The 7500-nt window shown below is 44.1% G+C and overlaps 1 protein-coding gene and 1 long non-coding RNA gene across 2 annotated transcripts in view; both read left to right on the top strand.

Moving 5' to 3' along the window:
* Window positions 1-7500, top strand: part of LOC126981715 (CD63 antigen-like) — a 118534-nt gene that overhangs the window by 40482 nt on the left and 70552 nt on the right. The gene's annotated exons all lie outside the window — the stretch shown is intronic.
* Window positions 4207-5125, top strand: LOC126981716 (uncharacterized). The gene is made up of 3 exons (XR_007734070.1): window positions 4207-4483; window positions 4756-4823; window positions 4994-5125. It is a non-coding gene; the product is annotated as an uncharacterized LOC126981716 (long non-coding RNA).

Below are 7500 nucleotides of genomic sequence, written 5' to 3'. Positions count from 1 at the left end.
ATTTTTTTATTTCATACTTCCTCTTTTTTTCTTCTTTTCATACCTCCTTTATTGTTTCTCTTCTTCTATTCTTAATTTTTTCTTCTTCCTTTTCTATTTCCTCATTTTCTCCTTTCGTCCTTCCTTCTTTTCTTTACGTCCATAATTTTTTGTTCCATTCCTTTACATTTTCCTTCTTTTATTCCTTCCTCCCCCACCTCCTCCTCCTCCTCCTCCTTTCTCTCCCCTTCTTCTTCGTCCTTTCTCTCCCCTACTTCACTAATCATCCTTACCACTCCTCCTCCCCTTCCCCGTCCTTCTCCTCCTCCTCCTCCTCTCCCTCATTTCCTTCCCTCCCTCCCTTCCCCTCTCCCTCTTTCCCTCCTCCCTCCAATACGCGTGTCCCGCTGACCCTCCCCCCCTTCCCCTTTCTCTCTCTCTCTCTCTCTCTCTCTCTCTCTCTCTCTCTCTCTCTCTCTCTCTCTCTCTATCGATGGCTTAGCTGAAGTGGAAGAAACAGTGCCTACGTGACAGATTTAGAGAGAGAGACAAATCAAATTAGTGTATAATGGATAATGAACAGTAAATAACGAGAGAGAGAGAGAGAGAGAGAGAGAGAGAGAGAGAGAGAAAGGTGAGTCATTATAGTTTGGGACACGCAGGTAAGCACACGTAAAGCCTTAATTAGGATTTAAAGGGACACAAACACCCGAATTATTATTATTATTATTATTATTATTATTATTATTATTATTATTATTGGTGCTATTTGTTATTTAATATTTTTTATCAACATTTTTCAGCTTTTCAAAACGTTCTCTCTCTCTCTCTCTCTCTCTCTCTCTCTCTCTCTCTCTCTCTCTCTCTCTCTCTCTCTCTCTCTCTCTCTCTCTCTCTCTCTCTCTCTCTCTCTCTCTCTCTCTCTCTCTCTCTCTCTCTGAATAATCTTTCTTTCTCTCTCTCTTTCTCTCTCTCTCTCTCTCTCTCTCTCTCTCTCTCTCTCTCTCTCTCTCTCTCTCTCTCTCTCTCTCTCTCTCTCTCTCTCTCTCTCTCTCTCTCTCTCTCTCTCTCTCTCTCTCTCTCTCTCTCTCTCTCTCTCTCTCTCTCTCTCTCTCTTCTCTCTCTCTCTCTCTCTCTCTCTCTCCTGTTTCCCTCCTCCTCCTCCTCCTCCTCCTCCTCCACCTCCTCCTCCCCTCTTCCCCCTCCACCATCGTATTCCTCTGCCTCATCTTCCTCATTTTTCATAATATTCCCCGGACTCTCTCTCTCTCTCTCTCTCTCTCTCTCTCTCTCTCTCTCTCTCTCTCTCTCTCTCTCTCTCTCTCTCTCTCTCTCTCTCTCTCTCTCTCTCTCTCTCATCTTCCTCTTTTCCCTTCCTCTCTTTCGAAGTCTCTAAATGGATGAAGGGCTTTAATAAAGAGGATGTGAATAAGATTTTGATAGTAAAATAGCCAGGTAGGACGCGTACCAATGGTTTTAAGTTAGACAAATTCAGATTCAACAAAGACATAGGCAAGAATTGGTTCACTAATAGAGTGGTGGACGAATGGAACAGGCTTGGGAGCAATGTTGTGGGTGCCAATACCATAGATACATTCAAGAAGAGGTTAGATAAAGCCATGGATGGTGAGGTAAGGTGGGGTTGAGTGTACAGGAGCTGCCTTGTATAGGCCAACCGGCCTCTTGCAGACTCCTTACGTTCTTATGTTCTTATGTTCTTCAATGTCATTTTTTTTCTCTTCAGTTTTCATCTCCTCCTCCTCCTCCTCCTCCTCCTCGCCCTTTCACTAAACTGTCACCATCTTTATTTTCTATTCTCTCCTCTTAACCCCTCTCTCTCTCTCTCTCTCTCTCTCTCTCTCTCTCTCTCTCTCTCTCTCTCTCTCTCTCTCTCTCTCTCTCTCTCTCTCTCTCTCTCTCTCTCTCTCTCTCTCTCTCTCTCTCTCTCAGACGTGAAGCAAAACTCTGTATCGGTCTAATGTCAGTTTGAGAGACAGAGAGAGAGAGAAGAAGAAGAAAGTGTTGCATCCATCACCTAATAATTTTCTCCCTCACCTCAACCTTCCCTTCCTCCCCTCCCTCCCTCACTCTCCCTCCCTTCTCTCCCTCCCGTCTCTCCCTCCCTCTTTTCCTACCTGCCTCTCTACCTTCCCCTCCTTCCTCATTATCGAAACCCAGCCTGAGAGTGGCAGAGAGAGAGAGAGAGAGAGAGAGAGAGAGAGAGAGAGAGAGAGAGAGAGAGAGAGAGAGAGAGAGAGAGAGAGAGAGAGAGATTGTAAATGCCTAGATGTAATTATAAAAAAAAACATTTGGACACTTAAAAGAAGAAAATGAGACTTGAATACCCAGAGAGAGAGAGAGAGAGATTCAGGGAGATTTAACCCTTTCGTCCTTTATCTACCATCCTTCCTCCTCTCTCTCTCTCTCTCTCTCTCTCTCTCTCTCTTTCTCATTCTCAGGCATATAAAAAAAGAAAATGCCTATAATCAAAAGCAGAGAATTAGAAAAATATTGATAAAAACTGTAATTGTGAAGAGGGAGGGAGAGGGGAAAAGAGAGAGAGAGATAAAGGGGGCTGGACAGGTGAGATAATTGCCAATACAAACCAATTCTATTACTTGGACAAGATGAGTGAATAATTGATTTTTGTGATAGGTAACTCTCTCTCTCTCTCTCTCTCTCTCTCTCTCTCTCTCTCTCTCTCTCTCTCTCTCTCTCTCTCTCTCTCTCTCTCTCTTTGGGTATGATGTGTTAAGTTTGGTTTGTGGTAGTTTAACGAGAGATTCACTTGAAAAAAATTACCATATATAGATTACTCACACACACACACACACACACACACCAAACAGACACGCAAAACACCTTTAATTACCCACAAACAGAGGAATATTACCTGAACTTTGCACCTGTCGAGTGGTGATGGCGGTGGTGATGGTGGTGGTGATGGTGGTGGTGATGGTAATGTGGTGTTGATAATTATGTGCTTGTAAGGAATGGTTTTACTGATGGTTACGGTGGTGCTTTTGGTGATGATAATGGTGGTGGTGGTGATGATGGTGGTGGTGGTGATGGTTATGAGGATGATAATAGTGGAGGTGGTGATGATAGTGGTGGTGAAGGTTATGGTAATGTAGAGGATTTAGTGGTGGTTGATGTGGGTGGTAGTCGCAATGGTGGTGGTGGTGATGGTGGTGATGGTGATGGTGATGATTGACTCGACACATTGGTTCACCTGTAATTAGTGTCCCTTTTTTACTTGTGTAGTTATCACCTGTCTGTATACACCTTTTCCTACCTGTCTGTCTACCTGGTGAAAGCGTGGCGTTAATTAATTATGTCACCTGCCGTGGTTCATTTATTTGTGGGATTTTTTTTTTCGTTTTGCCTTTTCATTTTCTTTCTATTTATTCCATCTCTTCCACCTGTCCAGTTAACTTTAATGCCTCTTCCTCCTCCTCTTTTTCCAGTTTTCCTTGTTTCCTTTATTCTGCTTCCTTTTATCTTCCTTTTCCTCCCTTTCATATTTCATCTATTCTCCCTCCTCTTCAGTACAATTTCCCCTCCTTTTCCATTTTTTCTTCTTTCATCTATTCTTTTTCCTTTTATCCCATTTTCCCCTCCTCCTCTTCTCTTCCTTTTATCATCAATTCTGCATCCTCCTCCAATCCCATTTTTCCTCTTCTTCTTTTTTCCCTTATTCTTTTCATCCTTCCTTCTTCTATTTCATTAATTTTAGCTTTTCTTCCTTCTGTGCTTCCTCCATTATGTATTAACTCACAACCACATCCTCACTACCACAAGGCTCATAATGCACAAGTATTCAATTATTATTATTATTATTATTATTATTATTATTATTATTATTATTATTATTATTATTATTATTATTATTATTATTATCATTATTATCATTACCAGGGCTTCATTAGGTGCAATTATTTCATTAGCGAGTTAAGACTGCATTATTTTACACACACACACACACACACACACACACACACACACACACACACACACACACACACACACACCTTCTCTCTCTCTCTCTCTCTCTCTCTCTCTCTCTCTCTCTCTCTCTCTCTCTCTCTCTCTCTCTCTCTCTCTCTCTCTCTCTCTCTCTCTCTCTCTCTCTCTCTCTCTCTCTCTCTCTCTCTCTCTCCAATATGAAAGAGAGAAAAAAAGGATATTAAGCAAACTTACTTACGGAACAGGTGTGAAGATAATTAGCTCAGGTAATTAGGTCTCTTTAATGTCAGGTTTCCCCAGGTAGCCACGGTTCCCCTTCCCCAATTTTCCCCAGGTAGATACAGTTCCCCTTCCTCAATTTTCCCCAGGTAAATACAGTTCCCCTTCCCCAATTTTCCCCAGGTAGATACAGTTCCCCTTCCCCAATTTTCCCCAGGTAGATACAGTTCCCCTTCCCCAATTTTCCCCAGGTAGATACAGTTCCCCTTCCCCAATTTTCCCCAGGTAGATACAGTTCCCCTTCCCCAATTTTCCCCAGGTAGATACAGTTCTCCTTCCCAAATTTTCCCCAGGTAGATACAGTTCTCCTTCCCCAATTTTCCCCAGGTAGATACAGTTCTCCTTCCCCAATTTTCCCCAGGTAGATACAGTTCTCCTTCCCCAATTTTCCCCAGGTAGATACAGTTCTCCTTCCCCAATTTTCCCCAGGTAGATACAGTTCTCCTTCCCCAATTTTCCCCAGGTAGATACAGTTCTCCTTCCCCAATTTTCCCCAGGTAGATACAGTTCTCCTTCCCCAATTTTCCCCAGGTAGATACAGTTCCCCTTCCCCAATTTTCCCCAGGTAGATACAGTTCCCCTTCCCCAATTTTCCCCAGGTAGATACAGTTCCCCTTCCCCAATTTTCCCCGGGTAGATATAGTTCCCCTTCCCCAATTTTCTTCAGGTAGATACAGTTCCCCTTCCCCAATTTTCCCCAGGTAGATACAGTTCCCCTTCCCCACATTTACCCAGGTAGAAACAATTCACCTTACACAATTATCCCCAGGTAGATACAGTTCCCCTTCCCCAATTTTCCCCAGGTAGATACAGTTCCCCTTCCCCAATTTTCCCCAGGTAGATACAGTTCCCCTTCCCCAATTTTCCCCAGGTAGATACAGTTCCCCTTCCCCAATTTTCCCCAGGTAGCCAGAATTCCCCTTCCCCAGATGTTCCCAGGTAGACATAGTTCACCTTTCACAATTTTCCCCAGTTTCCCTTCCCCATGTTTCCCCGGTTCACCTTCCCTAATTTGTCTGCCCCAATTTTACCCTCTTTACATTCCCCAAGTTTCCCCAGTTAATCTTATCCAGGTTTCCCCGTTTCCCCATCCCCAGTTCTCCCAAGTTCCCCTTCTCCAGGTTTCCCAGTTCACATACCCATTTTTTCCCATTTTCCCATTTTTCCCTGGTTTATCTTTCCCAAGTTTCCCTAGGTCATGTTCTCCAAGTTTACTCAGTTTACCTTCCCCAAGTTTCGACAGGTCTCCCTAGTTCACGTCCTCCAGGTGGCCACAGTTCACCTTTGCCAGGTAGCTCCCGTTCCCCGTCCCAGGTATCTCCAGGTAGGCCCCGTTTATCATCCGCAGGTTTCCCTTGATACACACACACAGTTCACCTTGGCCAGCCCTGCCCAGGTAACCATTTATCACGGAACTCGCAGGGGAGGGGACACACACACACACACACACACACACACACACACACACACACACACACACACACACACACACACACACACACACACACACACACACACACACACACGAAGACAAACCTTCCGTGTCATCGAATACAAATAGCAATGCCACTTGTCTTGAGAGAGAGAGAGAGAGAGAGAGAGAGAGAGAGATATGGGAAAGGAGACAAAGAAACATAAATTTCTTGTTTAATCAATGCCGTGAAATAACGACCATTAATTATGAGAGAGAGAGAAACGAATAATAGCGCACCACATACAACCACTCCCTCACACACACACACACACACACACACACACACACACACACACACACACACACACACACACACGTACACATGCATAACCCCTTTCCAACAATATACACACTTTCCCTCCCCAACTCTCTCTCTCTCTCTCTCTCTCTCTCTCTCTCTCTCTCTCTCTCTCTCTCTCTCTCTCTCTCTCTCTCTCTCTCTCTCTCTCTCTCTCTCTCTCTCTCTCTCGTACCTGTGAAAATAATAAGAAATTGCATAAATGTCCCTTTAAATCACGTTCACCTGTGGCGGAGGAGGAGGAGGAGGAGGAGGAGGAGAAGGTGGAGGAGGAGGAGGAGGAGGTGGAGGAGGAGGAGAAGAAGAAGAAGGAGTAGGAGGAGGAGGAGGGAGAGAAAGATGGAAAAGTGGAGGTAGTGTAGGAGGGAGGAAAAAAGAGGAAATGAAGAGGAAGTGGAAGTGAAGAGGAGGCGGAAGAGGAGGAAGCTGCTTGAGGAGGAGGAGGAGGAGGAGGAGGAGGAGGAGGTGGTGGTGTTGGCTGAAAAGAAGGAAGGAAATCAAAAGGAGGAGGTGGTGAGGAAAGCGAACTAGTTTTAAGTGCAGGAAGAAAGGTGAATGAAGAGGAAGAGGTGTTGGATTAAGAGGAGGAGGAGGAGGAGGAGGAGAAGGAGGAGGAGGAGGAGGAGGAGAAGTAGTTTAACTGTGAAGAAAAAAAGAGGAATGAGGGGGTCAGGTGGAGGAAACGTGGAGGGCATGAGAGGAAGAGGAGGAGGAGGAGGAGGAGGAGGAGAAGGAGAAGGAGAAGGTGGAGTAAGAAAGGAAGGAAGGAAGGTACATAAATATATTAAACGTGATGAAGAGGAGGAGGAGGAAAAAGTGAGTGCTGGAATGAGGAGGAGGAGGAGGAGGAGGAGGAGGAGGAGAAGAAGAAGAAGAAAGAGAAAGGAGTAAGAAGAAATAAAAGAAAATAAATTGTAGAACGAGAGAGTAAAAATTAGAAGAGGAAGATGAAAAAGGAATACAAGAAATAGAAAAAAAAACATTGATAAAGACACACACACACACACACACACACACACACACACACACACACACACACGCGGAACAAAAGGTGAATCAATAAATGCATGAATTAATAAGCAGACATTGCAAGCTCGCTCACTCCGCCCGCACAGGTAAACACACACACACACACACACACACACACACACACACACACACACACACACACACACACACACACACACAGGACAGGTAGGCTTACTCGGGATAGGTAAATTAACTCAGGTGCGCGGGAAAGGTTAATTAATATAGAGGTGGCGCTGCAGGTAAACTGACGGGAGGGAACAAGACAAATATGGATGCACAAAGGACAGGTAGATTAACTCAGGTACGCAAGGAAAGTTTTTTGTTCTCCTTAGACTTTTTTTTTTACAGCAAGGGAGACAGTTTTTTTTTTTCATTAGTTTTCTTTTTTTTACGCCCTTGAACTTTTTTTTTTTTACAACTAAGGAGACAGTTCAAGGGCGTACAGAAAACTATTAAAAAAAAGCCCGCTACTTAC

This window comes from Eriocheir sinensis, chromosome 49 (genome assembly GCF_024679095.1).
Source record: "Eriocheir sinensis breed Jianghai 21 chromosome 49, ASM2467909v1, whole genome shotgun sequence".
Classification (NCBI taxonomy): domain Eukaryota; kingdom Metazoa; phylum Arthropoda; class Malacostraca; order Decapoda; family Varunidae; genus Eriocheir; species Eriocheir sinensis.
Note: the sequence above shows the minus strand (reverse complement) of the source record. Positions and strands in the feature narration are given on the sequence as shown.